At 44.3% G+C, this 20206-nt stretch overlaps 1 protein-coding gene across 1 annotated transcript in view; it reads right to left on the bottom strand.

Annotated features, from left to right (window-relative positions):
- Window positions 1-16537, bottom strand: part of LPGAT1 (lysophosphatidylglycerol acyltransferase 1) — a 142198-nt gene extending 125661 nt beyond the window's left edge. The window contains exon 1 of the mRNA XM_027565662.1: window positions 16439-16537. The gene's annotated coding sequence lies outside the window, so the exon portion shown is untranslated. The remainder of the gene's footprint in view (window positions 1-16438) is intronic.
- Window positions 16538-20206: the final 3669 nt, after the last annotated feature.

The following is a 20206-nucleotide window of genomic DNA, read 5'->3' as shown; positions in this document are numbered from 1 at the left end:
AAATTTCCCATTTGAAAATGACTCCAGTCTTACTGGATATGGGCCCACCCTATTGACCTCATTTTAACTTGATTGCCTAAAAAAAACCCTATCTTCAAATAAAGTCACATTCTGAGGTACTGGGAGTTACGGCTTCAACACAAGTATGGGGGGGCCACAGTTCAACCCATAGCAATCCCCCAATTACTGAACTGTAGGTTTCATAAGAAAGAGACACTCAAGCTGGTGCTGGCTGCCTCAGTGAGGTGGAGTCAGGGGACAGGCTATGCTATGCACGAGTCACTCACAATTCATAAACCCACTTACTAGGATCATCATCCAGGAGTGAAGGCTTCTACCTGACTCACTTATCAAAAAACAATACAAACAAAAAAAACAGGACCCAAACGGAGTCACTTGTGCTCAATGCACATCACCGAAGTAAAACTCAATACCTATCTAATTCAGGTTCAGTCCATCTGCAATTTCCTGGTCAGCAGTAGTATGGAAATCCACCCAATAGACCCTTTCCATCCCCAAAGAAAGATGTGGTAATTGTTCTTTCTTTTCCCAGCCCCAATCTACCTATAAAAACCTTCTATTTGGTATGATCCTTAGTGTTCCTTTCTAATTACTAGATGGGCTGCTATCCAATTCATGAATCCTTGGATAAAGCCAATAGGGTTCTTAAATTTACTCAATGAATGTTTGCTTTTTAACACACTGAAAAGTCAAGTATTTTGATTTTTTAAAGAGATACCAAAAGATCTAGATTGAATTAGACTTTGATTCCAGGATGAGCCACCTCTTTAACTCTTAGTGACCCTGGGAAGTCCTGTAGGTTCATTTCAAGAGTAAGCAAGGCCTGGGACAGCTTGTAAAGCAACCTCTGAGAAACTGAGCAGAAAGAACAAGAAAGAAAAGCTATATTAGGAAGGATGTGAACTCAAGGAGAAGAAAGTAGAGTGTTGGAGGAAAGAGGAAGCGAAAAGGAGGTCAGAAAGCTGCAAACAGCCTCCAAACACCTGAGATTTAAATTGCAGCCTTCACTGGAGATCAAAGTAACATATGCAAGTATGTTTTCAAAGGTTAAAAGTGTTATGCGATTGTGGAGTGTTATTTTCTAAGGCAGAAATACCAAAGCATTGTACCCTTTGGAAACTGGTACTCTGTGTTTTCTGGCCAACTACTACCTAGTCTTTCCTTCACTTAATTTTTTAGCCACAAATAAATCATAATTCTTCTGTTAGTCACCAGCATCCATCTTCATTGCTTTGAGGAGGTTTGTGTTATAATCAGGAAATGTGAAAAACTTCCAGGTCACATTAACCTCTGAGCCAGCTTAACTGGGAGTGTCAGCTTGGAACACTTCTGTTCCTCCCATTGTTGTTTCAGTCACTAAGTTGTGTTCAACTCTTTTGCAACTGCGTGGACTGTAGCCAGCCAGGCTCCCCTGTCCATGGGATTTCCCAGGCAAGAACAGTGGAGTGTGTTGCCATTTCCTTCTCCAGGCCCCTTCCTCCTGAGGTCCTGGCAAACTCTTATTATAGAAGGCAAGAGAGGTGGAATAAATGTCCCTGGCTCTCAGATCTCATATTTTGCTCCTGGTGAATAATAATTCAGCTGTTTTCCAGAGCGTTCCAACCACTGATTCTCAAAGCTACCCAAGGCCAACCTCAAATGAACCCAAGAAAGCTAGTCTTTCCTTTAGTCCTTTCAGACGAACTATTTACAAATATGTACACTCAGGTTTTCATGTACATCTAAGACCTATTCTCTAGTAGCTTGAAAAGTGAATTATTAATAGATAATATAATTTGGAATTCATAACCCAAAATCAATAAGATATTAGTTCTTATTGAGGATTTCTAATTTCTGAGTTAGCATCTCATCATGAAGCCTGGCTTTCTAGGAAAGCTCTGATGGAGACTTGTCCGTGCCTGACCATCTCTGGACCAGTGCTTTGTCATTAGCCTACTGCTTGTATTGTCACATTTGGGTCAAGGTCTTCAATTGTTGTCATTCTTGCTTTAATTATAATGTACTGTTAACTTAGCTTCATCATTATCATGTTAATTGTGATTTGTTTGGTTAGCCTTGAAGCAATTATTGTTGCATATTTGCTTCAACTACATTTTTTGGCCTCTAATTTTCTAATAATTACACCTAAAAACAATTATGCATTGCTATTTGAATATGAATCATGTATGCCCTGATTGCTAAAGCACATTGACACTTAATTCCCCAAAATATACTTCACAGTGGCCCCTCAATAGTATACCTGAGTTATTTTACCATTGGTATGTGAGAAAGAATGGGGTCAACTGGCTGTGGTCTATTTTGCCCAGCCTAGAGTGGAAACAGAAGGTTGAAAACCACTGTCTTAGCCTTGAAGAATAAACAATTAAATATACAGTACATTTTGCAAACAGCTTACAAATGGCACGTGCAAACTCATTTCCCTTGATCGATGTCTGGAAAATAAATATCCACGCTTACCTTCTTTCACTCCCTACTCAGCTGCAGCCTGACCGTGGGTATAGCAGAAAGTAATGGCGTCTGACCTATCAGGTGGCCGGGCATCCGTAAGGAATGGTAGTGGGCGGGGCTGTTCCCAGCAAAGGTTTCAGGGCAACTGTAAATATGAGTGGGCAGGGTCACAAACAAAATCGAGTTCTGCAAACAGCGGTCGAAGCTTGCAGCTTTAGGTGTCTGTTCAGGGTTGTGATAACGGCGGGTTGTACCTTAGTAAATGGCAGTGACCATGAAAGCCCAAATGGACTTTGGAAGACTGGGCATTAATTCACAAACTGAAGCAACCCTCAGAGCTGGGTCTGGACTGACCTTGGGCACAACTGTGGTCTCTCCTCTCCTGTGGATCCCGCAGAATTTTATTTGTATCTCTTTTGTATCCTTGTTTTCTGTCTTTTTTAAAGTGGTTTGTAAAGGTCTCATTTTCTTGCAGACTTTATTTCTTTGAGGGTAGGACCAGGTTTTACCCATCTTTAGGAGAAGGCGATGACACCCCACTCCAGAACTCTTGCCTGGAAAATCCCATGGACGGAGGAGCCTAGTAGGCTGCAGTCCATGGGGTCGCTAAGAGTCGGACACGTCTGAATGACATCACTTTCACTTTTCACTTTCATGCATTGGAGAAGGAAATGGCAACCCACTCCAGTGTTCTTGCCTGGAGAATCCCAGGGATGGAGGGCTGCTGCCTATAGGGTCACACAGAGTTGGACACGACTGAAGCAGCAGCAGGAGGCAATTTGGCAGAGTGCCAGGAGTGGAGTTGGGGGATCAGCCTTCTTTTAAAATTGTTTCTATTCTAGTATCCAAAATCACTGCAGATGGTGATTGCAGCCATGAAATTAAAAGACGCTTACTCCTTGGAAGGAAAGTTATGACCAACCTAGAGAGCATATTCAAAAGCAGAGACATTACTTTGCCAACAAAGGTCTGTCTAGTCAAGGCTATGGTTTTTCCAGTAGTCATGTATGGATATGAGAGTTGGACTGTGAAGAAAGTTAAGTGCCGAAGAATTGATGCTCTTGAACTGTGGTGTTGGAGAAGACTCTTGAGAGTCCCTTAGACTGCAAGGAGATCCAACCAGTCCATTCTAAAGGAGATCAGTCCTGGGTGTTCTTTGGAAGGAATGATGCTAAAGCTGAAACTCCAGTACTTTGGCCACCTCATGCAAAGAGTTGACTCATTGGAAAAGACTCTGATGCTGGGAAGGATTGGGGGCAGGAGGAGAAGGGGACGACAAAGGATGAGATGGCTGGATGACATCACTGACTCGATGGACGTGAGTCTGAGTGAACTCCGGGAGTTGGTGATGGACAGGGAGGCCTGGCATGCTGCGATTCACGGGATTGCAAAAAGTCAGACACGACTGAGCGACTGAACTGAACTGAAGTATTGAAAACCCAATTAAAGCTTACATCAAAAAAACAAACAAGCAAACAAAAACAAAACAAAAATACAAAACAAAATGTTGATACATAGTGGTATTATTAGTTTACATTATGTCTTAATCCAAAGACTATGTGACTTTCAAGTCTCTCTTTCATAAACAGAAGGATGGGTGGAGAGCTGGACATGTAGAAATGGAGATACATATCTCAATTTCTCTCTTTATTTCATACACACATTCAATTCTGCTTCTTTCTGTAATTGTTCTCATGTTTTCCTACAAACACGCTTCCTCCATACAAGTGGTAGTGATGCTCGTCAATAGTTTATTTCATTTCTGCTTAGCAATCCACAGGAGAAAAGGACTTCTCTTTCCCTCATCAGCATAGACAAGTCCAAGGAAGTCTCTGATTGGCCAGATCTGAGCTGCAAGCCTACCCCAGGGAGGGGATATGGGTTTTGTGAAGGACAGTCCCACCAGAACATTCTGGTAGAGTGGAGAGAGGAAATTCCCTTGAGCAAAGGGTATTTTGTAAATATTGTCACCAAAAATAAGGATTTGGGTGGTGGGGATGGGGACAGAGCTGAATCTGAGCAGACAAAATAGCAACTGTCCATTTCTATCAATAGGATGCTGTGTATAAGGGGACAGTGCCTTGTACTAACATTAAACTGAACCATCCACTTCTTCCTTCTTCTGGCAACTCTCAGTCCCTCTGTTCTTGGAACCTCCTACTTCCTTCCTTAAATATCCTAGTCCAAGCCACACCCAAAGTCACTTCTGAGGCTGTTGGGGAACTGAAGCTGAAAGGGGTTGAAAGGACCCTGCCCTGCTTGACTCTCTCCAGGAGCAGGAGAGAAAAGATGCTTGCCATCTAGAATAGAAGGAAGGTTCACAGGGAGATCAGAAAGCTGTAGTAGAAAAGAAAGCTAGACCCCGAGGCTATGATCAGGCCTGTTCTCTCAGCACTTAGGAGCTGAACACAGCGCGTCCCATTAGAACTGGTGGCAGGGTTCAGGGAGGTGCCATTCAACTGCCAGGTAGGGCGTCTTCTCTCTTTCCTCTTCTCCCTCCCCTTCTCTTTTTTCTCTTCTCTGCTGCTTCCACAATTTTTAGAGAACTCCAGTAGTTCCTGCCTTTGCTAGAGGCTCAGCGGGAGGAACGCTACCATCCAGAGCTGAGGGGTTATAGCAGGAAGTAGAGAGTGGTTTAAACTCAGGCCCCAGTGAGGCCTACAGGTGGGGGCATAGCTGGTTTCAGTCCAGTAACCTGCTCCATGGGACTTTTCTTGGAGTCTGAAGCAAAGAAGATACCTGCGGAGGAGGAGGTGGTTGACAGACCAGGGTCCTGGGCCCATAGCAAGTGTGGCCCTGGCAATGGATTCAGTGCCAGTGGGGATCGGGGCTGGAGTGGAGGTGTGGGGGACGACTACACCTGCCTGGGGGTTTGTGCTGGGTCCTTGTGTGTTGTTGTTTTTATATAATTTTAGGCTTCCCTGGTGGCTCAGACGTAAAGCATCTGCCTGCGATGCAGGAGACCCGGGTTCAACCCCTGTGTCGGGAAGATCCCCTGGAGAAGGAAATGGCAACCCACTCCAGTACTCTTGCCTGGAAAATTCCATGGACTGAGGAGCCTGGAAGGCTACAGTCCATGGGGTCGCAAAGAGTCGGACGAGACTGAGCGACTTCCCTTTCTTTATTTTCTTTCTTTATATAATTTTATTTATTTACTGGTTTTGGCTGTGCTGGGTTTCCTTGCTGTGCGCGGGCTTTCTTAGCTGTGGTGAATGGGGGCGACTCTCTAGTCCTGGTGCACGGGCTTCTCATTGCGGTGGCTCCTCTTGTTGTGGGGCATGGACTCTAGGGCGAGGCCTTCCGTAGTTATGGCACATGGGCTCAGTAGCTGTGGCTCCTGGGCCCTAGTGTTAGGGGAAGCACACTGACTGAAACCATCCACCCTGACCAGGCACCATAGTAACCATTTGACAGGAAGTTTTACGACAGGAAGTCCTGGTAAGGAACACCGAACCAATAAACCACCACCCACTGGAAGAATTTGGGAAAGGTCAAACAGAGACACCACATGTCCAACCACCTCCCAGAATCCTTCTCGCTGGCATCCATCTTGGCTGAACAAGGCATGCACCACCAGGATGGACTGTGAGTCAGAATGATGGGCTAAAGACAACCCAGAAACTAATCCCAAACACCATAAAACTGCGAGCCATGTGGCGGAGCTGTTCTCCTGGGTTCCCTTACCCTACTGCTCTCCACCCGGGTGCCCTTTCCAATAAAATCTCTTGCTTTGTCAGCACATGTGTCTCCTCGGACAATTCATTTCCAAGTGTTAGACAAGAGCCCAGTTTGGGGCCCTGGAAGAGGTTTCCCTTCCTGCAACTCTAGAGCACAGGCTCAGTAGTCGTGGCACACGGGCTTAGTTGCTCCGAGCCATGTGGGATCCTCCTGTGTCTCCTGAACTGGCAGGTGGATTCTTTACCACTGAACCACTGAGGAAGCCCCCCTTGTTTGTCTTTTCGTTTTGCCATTGAAAGCATATTCCAGGAAGATCGGAGGTATGGGGACTTCCCTGGTGATCCAGTAGTTAAGACTTGTTGCTTCCACTGCAACAGTGCAGGCTTCATCCCTGGTGAGGGAACTAAGATCCCACACGCTATGCAGTGCTGCCAAGAAAATTAAAAAAAAAGAAGACTGGAGGTACAGAGAGAAGGGAGCAATATGTGGTTTCTGAAGTTCTTGGCCTTGGCTGGGAGCAAAGTGGCACAAGAGGTTAGGCACAGGAGAAGTTCAACGATTAAAGTTTAAAAACCATCTTGAAGGGCACTTGTGATGTACGGGAAAGAGAATGGGATATGGAATCAGAAAATCTGAACTTAAAGCTTGATTCAGTTCCTCATTCTCTGTGTGATCTTGGGCAGGTTACGCTGCTCCTCTGGGCCTCCATTTCCTCATCAGAAAAAATCAAGACAATAATACTTCACAGGGTGAAAAAGGATGTTGTCAAGATGAAAAAACCCAAATACTGTCAATACGCCATTCCACTTTTCTGGGTCTACTACCTTCTCCAGGAAGCAATAGAGTGTAATTGTTAAGAGTTCAGTCTCTGAAATTTGACAGAACTGGGTTCAAGACCCCATTCTCAATTACAAATAGATATTTATGTATGAAATGGTGAGATGTCTGGGATTTGCTTCAAAATAGTGCAGGAAGGGGAGAGTCAGTGAGGGTGCTATGAAGCAAGATTGGCCATGAGTTGATATTGGCTGAAACTGGGTGATGGCTACATGGGGAGACCTGGGTATCCATGGACACGTGGATACATCTGCCTACCTTATGTATACAGGAAGTCCTCACTTTGCATGGTTCTGATATGCATGGATTGTAGTTACCATGGTTTAGTTAGGTAACACCAATCTCCTCACAACACAACTCAACTTTCAGTTGCCACAGGATATTAAGGAAGTTGTTACACAAAGTACACACTTTGGTGCACAAATCACTGCATAAACACAGATGTGCCTATCATCAGTGACTTACCACACCAGTTCTTTCACATTCTGTCTCTGCTGTTTGTCACTGCCCATTGGTTAAGGTTTACACACAGACAGAAAGCTTGTGCTGAGTTGCCCCCTTATCTCCTAGCAATAAACCTACGTGGCATTTTGCAAAGATAGATAATAGAAAGAGGGAATCAGCCAATAGAAATGACAATGCACTAAAGAAATGAAGTGTGATAACACTGAATACAGGTGAACTTGTAGATAAATAGCCAACCATGGGGAGGTCAGCCTTGCCGCCATTCAAGACTGTGGATGCAATCAGAGGATTCAATGAAGGCAAAGTAGGAAAAACAGTGGTTGTGATGAAAAGATGATGATACTCCAGAGGAACTGACTCTGGGAAAAATCCTCACATTGAAGGTACTCTTGGAAGAGTTTCGCAAATGTGGGAAGCTCAAAGGACCAAGTGCTGGAAGCTGATCTACCCTTAGAAAGAGCATGACAGTTCACCAAGGCAGAGAAAAGGTGCTCAGCCTCTGTGCGACGTGAAGGCAAGCACCGTTCAAACTATTCTGTATCTGCTTCTTACAAACAAATAAGCACTTTCGTTTTTAATGTTTTATTTTTTTTATTTTATTATAAATGTATTTATTTTAATTGGAGGCTAATTTACAATATTGTTTTTAATGTTTTAAATTACAATGTACTAAATAAATATTAGTTTTATTTTTTCTTTTTTTTCATCTCCCTATATATTTACAACTGACAGTAAGAGAAATTTTAAAGTTTTGACAAAAATGTTTAAAGGTCACAAAATAATTATAATTTTTCATTGTTATTAAAATTGCGTTGTGTGGTTTCAGCTTACATCTTTACAGTCCTGTGCTACTGTGGAAATTTTCCTTTTTGTTATTTTCAATACTGAATAGTTTTTTTTCTAATCCCCATTCAACCGCTTTCTTATGAAAATTATTTAATCTTCCCGTGTCTCAGTTTCCTCATCTGTCACATGAGAATAACAATAGCATTCATTTTGCTAGATTGTTATGAAGATTTAACAAGTTGATACGTGTCAAGTACTCAGCTGAGTGAATGACATAAATAAAAGATTCCCTGAACAGTGGCTGTTATATTTATAGACCTGGGCCAGAGAGAGATAGAAGGCCCTGAGAGGTTACAGAGTATCAAAGTATCACTGCCTTCTGCCGCACAGAAGGATTTCAGCACAACTTTTTCTCAAGGAGCCTCTAATTACTTTTTTATAATTAATTTTATTTTATTATCGGAGTATAATTGCTTTACAATGCCGTCTTAGTGTCTGCTGTACATCAAAGTGAATCAGCTGTATGTATACATATATCCCTTCCCTCTTGAGTGGAGCCTCCAATTCTGAATAATGACACAGTGATATATCTCAGTGTCTGTCCCTTTTTTTTTTTCACTATTACCACCCTACTCCCGCTCCACAGGAGCCTTTTTGGAATCTACTCCCACTATGAAAAATTAATAGCATGCGTTAGTTGCTCAGTCGTGTCCGACTCTTTACGACCCCCTGGACAGAAGCCCGCCAGGCTCCTCTCTCCATGGAATTCTCCAGGCAAGAATACTGGAGTGGGGAGCCCTTTCCTTCTCCAGGGCATCTCTCAGACTCAGGGATCGAACCCAGGTCTCCTGCATTGCAGTCTGAACCACCAGGGAAGTCCATTAATAGCATAGAAGATACACTGTATATTCATGTGTTTATGTACTATATGCATACTTGTGTTTTACACAGAAAAGGAATAAAGTCCCACCCCAATCAATATTTTACTCTCTTGGGAGGATATCCTTGCTATTGAGAATGCATGCTGTATTACAGATGGAGACGTAGCAGACATGTTGATTGGCTATTCAAGGTCCTTCTTACCATCTTCGTCTTCCTACCTCTAACCCCTGTCCCATCCTCCACCCTCTGCTTTCTCCTTTCTAAGGGAGCCCTCACACTTAATTTATTTATTTATGTTAATCCACTGTCACAAATGGGGTCGTGTACTTCATTAAGCCAGTTAGGTAACCCTGTTCTCTTTGCTAGTGATTTCACTAGTGATTGGTTAGGAATGGGTGTGTGAAACAGTTCTGGGCACGACGTGAGGACGAATTTGACAGGTGACTTTGGGGAGAAGTTTCTTCATGACTAAAAATGGACACACCAGAAGAGAGGGCCTGACTTTTCCCCTTGGGTGTTGGCAGGTCTAGATGTATTACCACCTCTAGATCTTAAACTCTGAAATGTAGCCTTTCATCTTTCAGATGAGTTAGCTTAAGAACCCAACTGACGTGCTTTAGATACACAATGAATGGAAATAACCAAGGTTCTTGATAAGATGGAGTTGCTGAACTAATCAATCCTGGAGCTGCCCTACCTTGAAACTTGTTGTTATATAATATGATACTCACACTTTTTCTTATTGCTTTGGCTTGCTCAACGGCTTGTAGTCAGAAGGTAATGTTGGGGGTGTGGGGAAAGCAATGACAACAAAATACTTTAGAAAATATATATTACTAAAAAGTAATCCAGATCCAGATAAATTGAGGATCACTGCATTTGGAGATGGGGACTGGAAACACATTTCTGAATAACCTCATCTATATTCATAGCTCCAGCACCCAGACCCCTGAACTATCTGGATTTGAATCCTATTCATCTATTGATCACATGGATGGCCTTGGTAAGTTACTCTTTTGAATGTCAGTTGCCTTCTTAGTAAAATCAAGACGAGAACATCTGTACTAGATTGTGAGAATCAAAAGAAAGAATATCAACAGAGTGTTTAGAACCGGTCTGACAAATATATAATATTTAACATATAAATAATATATAATAAAATAAAATGTATATGTATATGTAATATATATGTGGGCCTCCCTGGTGGCTCAGACAGTAAAGAATCTGCCTGCAATGCAGGAGACCCGAGTTCGATCCCTGGGTTGGGAAGATCCCCTGGAGAAGGGAATGGCAACCCACTCTAATGTTCTCGCCTGGAGAATACCACGGACAGAGGAACCTGCCAAGCTACAGTCCAAAGAGTTGGATATAACAGAGACTTACACACACACACACACTAAAATGTACCTCTTACTATCATTTCTCTTATACTAATGGCTTCCAACACAACCTCTCCATCCCTGTCTAGTCCCAAATTTTCTCCAGATATTTTTACTTGATTGTTTCAATGTACTATGACTCTAACTAACTTCCTGCCTCCTTCCTCTAAACCACACTTGCCTTCCTACGTTCTGGATCCAACACCCTTCACCTACATGAATTTCTACTTCAGCATCCTTAGAAAATGCATCTCTGCAAAGCCAGCTCCCTGATCCCTCAGGTGTTATCAGGATAAATGGTGTCCTCTAGTCTCCCATTGCACTTTGTGTCTCTCATATCATTTTTCATTATGAGTAGATAATAATCCTGTCTTCCCAAAATGTAAGCTCCTTGCAGGTGGAGACTGTAATAGAAAGATGGCACAGCATCCTTTCTGCCATTCCCTAACTGCGTCCCTATTTTTAATCAAGCATTTACTCTCTGGTCCATTAGCTTAGGGGAAAGATGATCCCCCACCCTCTAGCTAAAGAGAGGGACTTGTATTGCCTAGTTGTAATCCTATCCTGCTTAGGCCTGGGTTTTAGAACCAGTCAGAGCCTGACATTTCTTTCCATATGGGGATTGGTTTTGAACAGAGCATGTGACCTGATCTCACCACTGGAAAATAAGGTGAATTTTGCTAGGTAATTCTGGGAAAAATGGGTCTATGCTTTTAAAAGTGAACTTTCATAAAAGCTGTCCTCTCTTTCGTAAGTCCTGGTATCTAGAAGAGTCATTTGTCACAATGTGGGAAGACAGTCTGAAGGGGAGGCCCATGCATAGAGCGGAGGTGACCTGGGAGCCACTGAATGATTCAACCCCAAAGCCTGCCCTACCTCTCAACTTCCATTTGCATAATCCAAAAAAAAAAAATGCTTATGGGGTGACTTGTAACAGGAAGAGTCCTAACTGATACAGGGACTCTGTCTTCAACTTTGTGTCCACTAGAGTATCTGTCACATGGCAGGCATTCGATACACGCTCATGTGCTGGGTAAACCCGTGATATGCTGGCTGTCTGGATTTTGCCCACAGAGCAATTTTCTCCACACAAGTCCCCATCAGCTCCCCTCCATGTCTGAACTTTTGGTAGGAGTAAGTTACTTTCTAAAATTGAAACAAAGCGTCCTGGGGTGACAGGAATGTTCATGTCCATTCAGTCAAGTTCTCTCTTGGAGATTTCCTGAAGGAACACAGGCGAATCTGAACTCACTGACTCTCATTTTTCTAGACTTTGGACTTCTACCTTTAGATGGTAATTGTAGTTATCATTTCAACATACTTATATGAAGGGTTAAGCTTATTACTTCCTGGCTATAACCCTGCTGCTGCTGCTGTTGCTTCAGTCGTGTCCAACTTTGTGCGACCCCATAGACGGGAGCCCATCAGGCTCCCCTGTCTCTGGGATTCTCCAGGCAAGAACACTGGAGTGGGTTGCCATTTCCTTCTCCAATGCATGAAAGTAAAAAGTGAAAGTGAAGTCGCTCAGTTGTGTCTGACTCTTAGTGACCCCATGGACTCTGGAGTCACATAATTTAATCAATAAGCTCTCTACAAACCACATTTTTAGGATGGATTATTATTATTATGTATCCAATCACCAAATAACTGAGATACAAATTTCCATAGAATGATAAAATTTCTGTTTTCTGTTGTTTATTTTCTCATTTCTAGATGTATATTATTAACAGTTTTGTTGTCAGTGAGTAGTATTTCTTGATTTGCATATTTATCCTGTGTCTAATTTCCTCCTGTTCCCATCACTTACTGTTTTAAATGGTACTTCCTATCTTAGGGACGGCAAATGGGCCAGAGATCGGCACTGACCCTCAAGCAGACATCCACGGATTCCCAGGACCTAAGAGATGGTCTTACATGAGAGGATCATCCAGCCGCACTGCTTTGTGCTGTGTTTGGCCAACGAGGTAAATCATCTCTCAGAGATTCTGAATGGGAACCATAGATAGAGAGGGATACATAATGAGGAATGGAAAACACTTAAGCTCAACCACATTAAAATTAAGTACCTCTGTTCACCAAAAGACCAGATAAACAGTGAAAAGATAAGCCATAAAATGAGAGAAAATATTTGCAACATTATGTAAGTGATTGTTACAAAGAAGAATTCTTAAAAATTAACATGAAAGAGATAGACAACCCAACAGCTCTATGGAAAAGTTTTGGTGCCCCTTTAATGGACACCAAAGGGAAAATCCAAATGGCCAATAAACAGTATGCCAAAATATTCAACCTCATGTGAATAAGGCTGAAGGCCCAAGTGTGATTGAAGCCCCAGTAAGACACCACTGAACATCCAACAGATCAGCAGATCAGTTAAAATATCTGAAAGTAACTGAGACTTCCCTGGTGGTCCAGTGATTAAGAATCTGCCTTGCAATGCAGGGGACATGGGTTCGATCCCTGGTGGGGAACTAAGATCCCACATGTTTTGGAACAACCAAGTCCATGCACCACAACTACTGAACCCACATGCCACAACTAGAGAGCCCAAGGGCCGCAAGGCAAGTCCCGCCTGCATGACGCAAGGGAGACTCTGCTTGCTGCAACTAAGACTCAACACAGCCAAATAAATAAATAAGTGAAATTTAAAAAATATCTTAAACTAACAAATATAGACAAGCGTATGAAACAAAGGGAACACAAATGCAGTGCGGGAGGGAGTATAATTGTACAACTACTTTGAGAGAGTTTGGCACTATTGAGTACTATATGACTCATCAGTTGCACGCCTAAGAATGTACCCCAGAGAAATCTGTCCACATGTGCACCAAGAGACATGTAAAAGAATGTTCCAAACATAATAGCAAAAAAAAAGAGACAATCTAAATAGCTACCAATGATCTAATGGATAAATAAATTATGGCATATTCTTACAACGAAACACTACGGGCAATGAAAATGAATGAGCAATGGCCAAGCTGGCAGGAAGTGGTAAAAGAGTATGGAAAAGATGTGGCCATTTTCCTTCAAGGCTGTTGGCTTTGTCTTCTGGGAGCTTCTTCTTTATGTATTCTCCTTTCTCATAACATCTAAACTTTGGATTGAGTTTTGGGTTAAGCCCTCTTTGGAGCTAAGCAGATTTCATAGTCAGCTTCCTGCTGGTGCAGACACGGGGTCCAAGGGTTGCTTTATGCCTTCAACACTTGACTCTAGGGGGCTTCTCTTTTTTTTGGCAATGCTTGTAAAACTGAGAAGGTTTCGGTCAGTTCCACGAGCCAGTCACCATTCCCAAGTTCTTCTCTGAACATAGCTCTTCAAGCTGCTTTATTTCTTTGCTTCCTTAGTCAATAAGTGCTTTTCTCTCTCATTTTAGTGATGGCTTCCTCAAGTCCAGGGCTTCCCAGGTGGCTCGGTGACAAAGAATCCGCCTGCCAATGCAGGAGACACAGGAGACTCAAGTTCAATCCTTGGGTTGGGAAGATCCCCTGCAGGAGGAAATGGCAACCCACTTGCCTGGAAAATCCCATGGACAGAGGAGCCTGTCGGGCTACCGCCCATGAAGTCTCAGAGTTGGACGCGAATGAGCACACACAGGCACCTTGAGTCCATCTGAAACAACAGGCTGCGCTACAAACCCTTAAACCCTCAGTCTTATCTTTGGCACAGTCCTGGCGCTTGGTTTGGCTGAGAAGTTTTAATGAGCCTTTGAAAAATGCTTTGAACAACTACAATTTTCTCTTCTTGTTTTGAGTAAAGAAGCAACTGACTTTTCTAACTCTGTAACAATCCACAATTCTGGTCATACTCGGTAATCTGGCCACTTCTTGCCTGCACTTGTAATATCTTACAGGAAGGAGCAACTAGTACATGTTGACAATAGAATTTTACAGTTACTTCCTCTGGAATTAGGGGCTTAGTAGGCGAGTGGTCTGTCCTTCAAAGTATCGCAGATGACAATTTTGTCAAATATTTTTGCCTCTGCATACAAGGACACTGGATTTCCAGTAAAGAATGTCAGTTTTCTTATCTCTTAACCACTGAGACAATGACATATATTTTGAGTTTTTATAATGGCAATACCATGCTTTTGGAATCAATTTCTGTATTACTTAGAGTAAGGCTATAGATGAGTAACAAAGAGACCCCTCAATAATCCCATATGTTTAAGAAGACTGAACTTAGGTCTTCTTCAGTTAACAGTCCAGGTTGGTTCTGCCTCACGTGATCACTCAGGGATCCAACTTCACTTCATTTTGTTGCTCTTCCATTCCCTAGGCCTTGATACGATCTGCTTAATCAAGGTTGCATCATTGCCTTGTCAGGGTCTTGGTGGGTGAGAGGGGAGAGGAGACTGGGGAGGAGACAGACCCAGGTCTTAAGGTGCAGGCCTGGCAAGGCACACAGCACTTCTGCTCACATTCCTCTGGAAGACATTTAACGGTTGGCTGTATCTAACTCCAAGGAAGGCTGGGAGATGTGACAAGGATAAAGGGAAGAACAGAACTGGGTGGACCATTAAGGTTATTTTACCCCCAAATTTTCAGTCTCAAGCCTTCAACTTAGTTTGCAGCTCTGGAAATAGATTGAGACTCAGGATACTGGTGACAAAACCAGAGCTTCATAGAAGTCCAAAAATACCAGAAGTCCTCCTTTCATGTTTAATACCTATGAAAAAGCCATGTAATTTCACAAGCATCTGGCTAACGCAGTGGAGCCCTGAAATCTTAAACAACGTTTAGCAGGCCACATAAAGCAAAAAGAAACTAATTGTGCAGGTCTCATTATTACTAGTTTCACATCTATAAAATTTCATAGATATGTTCTTCAATAAAAAAAGAATATGAAGATGATGAAGAAGAAGAGAGAGAAAAAGGAAGAAAGAAAGACAAACTCAGAGGAATGAATAAAGAAGATGTGATACATATATACAGTGGAATATTGCTCAGCCATCAAAGTGAAGTCGCTCAGTTGTGTCCGACTCTTTGCGACCCAATGGACTGTAGCCTACCAGGCTCCTCTGTCCATGGGATTCTCCAGGCAAGAGTACTGGAGTGGGTTGCCATTTCCTTCTCCAGGGGATCTTCCCGACCCAGGGATCAAACCCTGGTCTCCCGAATTCCAGGCAGACGCTTTAACCTCTGAGCCACCAGGGAAGCCCATAAAACAAAATTGTGCCATTTGCAGAGATGTGGATGGACCTAGAGACTCATACAGAGTGAAGTAAGTCACAAAGAGAAAAACACATACCATATAATATTGCTTATATGTGGAATCTAGAAAATGATACAGATGAACTTATTTGCAAAGCAGAAATAGAGACAGAGACATAGAGAACAAACGTATGAATATGAAGGATGGCAGGGGTGTAGGATGAACTGGGAGACTGGGATTTACACATACAAACTACTATGTATACAACATAATTAATGAGGACTTACAAAATTGAAAATTAAAAAATAAAAAAGAATGTGACTTCCATCTCAGAAAAAAAAAGAGACAAACCCAGCACCACACTTGCCATAAAATAAGCACTTAAATCTCAGCTCTTGTCCCTTGTGAGTTTCTTTTCAGAGTATTCATCTCCTGGGGATGTCCTGGCTCACTTTATAAAAAGATAATGTGATCCAGGACAGTGGAGGGAGCTGATGCAGCCCAGAGACCCTAGAGCTCAGAGATCAACACCATGAGGCCGTGGCGGCCAAGAGAACACACGAAGGGCCCCTCACCAAGACCCCTCCTGGCTGTCAAGCCCCTTCTCACTCCTGTCCTCTCTAGCCTCATTGACTGTCTGCTCCAATCCCATCTTGTTAGGCCACTCTCTATGCCTTAGAGTGGAAAGAAAACACAGCTTACAGTAAAGCCTACAAGGGTTTACAGCAGTAGGGGGCAAAGGCAGGATGTGCATGGCCCCGGGGGGGTGGGGGTGGGGGGGGCTCACCCACCTCGCTCTGTGCACCCGCTGCCTGACTGGCGGGGATAGTCTGATCTCCTAGCAGCCACTCAGGTTCCTGATTGCTCCGTTTAGGTGAGCTCGAAAGTACAGGAAGGTGAAGTGATAGATTTGCCCCCAAGTTTTGGTAGGATTATTAAATAGATGCCTCTATTTCTAAATATCTGAGTAAAGTCCTGTCTGGGTTGCTTAAGCCAAAGTTCACTCAAGTTGACGCTAAAGCCCTTTGTTGGACTATGTCCACAGTGAGGAGGTGGCCGGCCACACAGAAAGAAGGGGACAGAACTAGACGGCATCGGCATCTGGGAAACTTCCACTGGAGAATAAGCACTCAGATTATTGTTTTGTGCTCTGTAAAATAGATGCAGCACACACAGGCACCATGAATCAACACACCAACTATTTGCAAACCCTTGTGCAGTTATGAGAAGGAAAGGGGGAAGAAAACCTTCGCTTTACAGTCCTTCAGGTGGACAAAGAGAAAAAGAACCAGGGAGGACAAAAATGGTCCTAAAAGAAACACCATTAGTGAAGTAAAACATAGCATAGTCGGTACGTCAGATGGAGAAGGAAAGAAACGCCGATGATTTGATGATTCATTTATTCAGTCATTCACTCCACGAACATTTAGGAAATACTAGCTCCGTGACATCCATTATGATAGGAACTAGAGACACAGAAATCAGGGAGGACACAGACCCTGCCCACACAGGTAGAAGTGGGAGCCAAGTTGCTAAGTAAACGAAAGCCCAGGTATGTCATCAGAGCTTTCGTAGACACGGTTACAAGGGTCAGGGTGACTCTAATCAGGTGGGGAGTCTGTGGGCAGAGGTCAAGAGGAGGCTTTCGAGAAGGGGTTGTCTGGGGTGGCCAGAGCCACAGTTGTGATGGGTGAGGGACAGCAGCATGTAGAGGGCAGGCTCAGGGGCCGGGGTGGCAGGGCAGCCGGGTCTGTGTCCATTGGTCTGTGTCCATCGACACCTGGGAAGCAACGTTATGGGAAAGGCGCACGTTCTAGGGAGAATGTGATGATGGCAACTACTGAACCTTATGAACGAGTTGGACTGCTGCTAGGAGACCCCTGCCCTCCTCAGGCAGCTGGCAGCCTGCTGACACCTAAGTGGCACCAGAGCCACCTTGACGAAGCAAAGAGCCAGCTGTCCCACTAAACCTCCTTTGAGGAAATGTTATCCTAAAATTGCCACTCTGGAGCGAACAGAAAGCAGCTAGAGGGCCCCAGGGATGCACTCTGGAGGTGCACAAAGCTAAGTCCAAGGGCCTCCCTGGGGGTCCAGTGGCTAAGACTGTGCTCCCCATGCAGGGGGCCTGGATTTGATCCCTGGTCAGGGAACTAGATTTCATATGCCCCAACCAGGAGTTCTCATGCTGCAACTGCAGACCCCGCATGCCACAACTGAGACCCGGTGCAGTCAAGTAAACCAATGGACAAACAAGCAAACACAAAGTTAAAAGCCTGGCTCTTTTTTTTTTTGCCACTTTCGGGATCTTAGTTCCCTGACCAGGGATTGAACCCTTGCCGCTTGCAGTGGAAGCGCAGAGTCCTAACCACTGGTCTGCGGAATAATTCCCAGAAGCCTGGCTCCCTATTTAACAGATGGACAAAACAACAGCATTAGTAAGATCTTATTAGTTGTCAGTAATATACACTCAAGCTGCTGCTGCTGCTAAGTTGCTTCAGTCGTGTCCGACTCTGTGCGACCCCAGAGATGGCAGCCCACCAGGCTCCCCCGTCCCTGGGATTCTCCAGGCAAGAACACTGGAGTGGGTTGCCATTTCCTTCTCCAATGCATGAAAGTGAAAAGTGAAAGTGAAGTCGCTCAGTTGTGTCTGACTCTTCGTGACCCCATGGACTGCAGCCTACCAGGCTCCTCTGCCCATGGGATTTTCCAGGCAAGAGTACTGGAGTGGGGTGCCATTGCCTTCTCTGAGACACTGAAGCTAGGATAAGTGAAAAAGGTCAATGTACCATAAAGATATAGGGCTGTCTCTCAACACCAGAGGGCGGCAAGGCATCCAGGCCCCAGGAAGACCACACTTGGTGAGTGGCTACCCACCAGGGACCACGCTCTCTGCTGCTCTCTGGGCAACTGCGTTCTCTGTCTGTCTGCCTGTCCATCTCTCCCCCTCTCTTAACACAGCAGAACATGGTCGCCCACAGTGGCCTGCCTTCCCATCTCACAGCTCCCACTTCATGGAAAGCCTGGACTCTTCGGACACAGTTCCAGATGCCTGGGGGAGGGTGCTGACTCAGCCAAGTCCAGGAGTGCAGTCAAGCTACACAGATGGCTGCTGGGAGCCAGCGCTGGGGCAGGGGCGAGGGTTCCGGTGAGCTGGGCAGGCTCCCCAGAGGAGGTCAGCCTTAGTTCTTCAGGGCCCCCGAACCCTGAAGATAATAGTCATGGCCTCACCTGGTCATCAAACAAATGTGATGAGTTAATACGTGTAAAGAAATGGCCATACAGTATGTCCTTAGTAAATGGAGGTGATTATAATGATCATAATTGTCAATAAAGATAGCATGTGATCTATTTTTAGGAAAACCCAATCCAGGAGGCTGGCATGCAGCTTCTTTCCTCCACCAAAGACGTTCACATTAACACAAAGATGGGGGGCAAGGCCTCTCTTCCTTGGCCTCAGCCCCCATCCCTCTCATTTCTCACATCATAGTCACAGCCTAAAGCTCCCATCCCCACTTCCCCCGCAAGCTTTCTAGGCTATTACAAATCAACCATTTACTCTTTGGGCCCTTGCCACTCCCACTGGTAATGGCTGTGTTTAGGAGTGTTAAGTTTATACGGTGATTGTATATCTTTCTTCTTTATTAAACTTTAAAGCCTTAGGTTGAGAGACCAATGTCCTGAATACTGAGGACATTGCCATGCATCTAGCGTTCACTTGATAATATTTATTGATTCATGATGTTTTCACATCAAAGGCAATATCCATTTATGGACCCATAAAAGGAATCTCAAGAGCTCATTTATTTCAGGCCACTGCCTTCAGGTAGGGTAAGGTTTAAATGTCTGTGTGTTTTATTCCCACTCTCCTGTAGGCCTGCTGCTGCTGCTGCTGCTAAGTCGCTTCAGTCGTGTCCGACCCTGTGCGACCCCATAGACGGCAGCCAGCAGGCTCCCCCATCCCTGGGACTCTCCAGGCAAGAACACTGGAGTGGGCTGCTAGCCTCTACCCACACAACTCGGGGTTTGGAAAGGACCCGGTGGGTCTAGTTCAGGCACTTTCGCAAAGCAGGATGTGGGCCTCTGGCCTCCACATGGAGAGCTTACCTTAGCCATCCTAAAGGCTCACTCCAGCTCTAACTTTTATAGTCTAGGGAGTTATTCATATGAAAAATCTCAAATCTACCTCTGTGTCAATTCCATTCGATGTTCCTAACTCTGTTTATGGGTCGCCAAAGAGTCAGACACGACTTAGCAACGAGACAACAACAGACAAAACCAGAGCTGGCAGCTCTGTGACGGGCCTGGGACCGGGCACCCTTTGCTGCGGTGCTGCAATAAAGGCTCCTTGAGCAAGAAAATGAAAAGAAACAATAAGGGATTAAAAATAACTGCTGTGCATGTAGGCAGTCGGGGAAAATTCTGGACAAAAGAGAAGACTAAAAGGCCTAACAGCCACTTCTGAAGAGCCAGGAGCAACAACAGGGGGTTGGGAGCAAAAGCAGGGTACTGCGCCTGCCCCTGCACACAGCACCACAGAGGAGTGGGCAAACCACCTAAGC

This window comes from Bos indicus x Bos taurus, chromosome 16, assembly GCF_003369695.1.
Source record: "Bos indicus x Bos taurus breed Angus x Brahman F1 hybrid chromosome 16, Bos_hybrid_MaternalHap_v2.0, whole genome shotgun sequence".
Lineage (NCBI taxonomy): Eukaryota > Metazoa > Chordata > Mammalia > Artiodactyla > Bovidae > Bos > Bos indicus x Bos taurus.
Note: the sequence above shows the minus strand (reverse complement) of the source record. Positions and strands in the feature narration are given on the sequence as shown.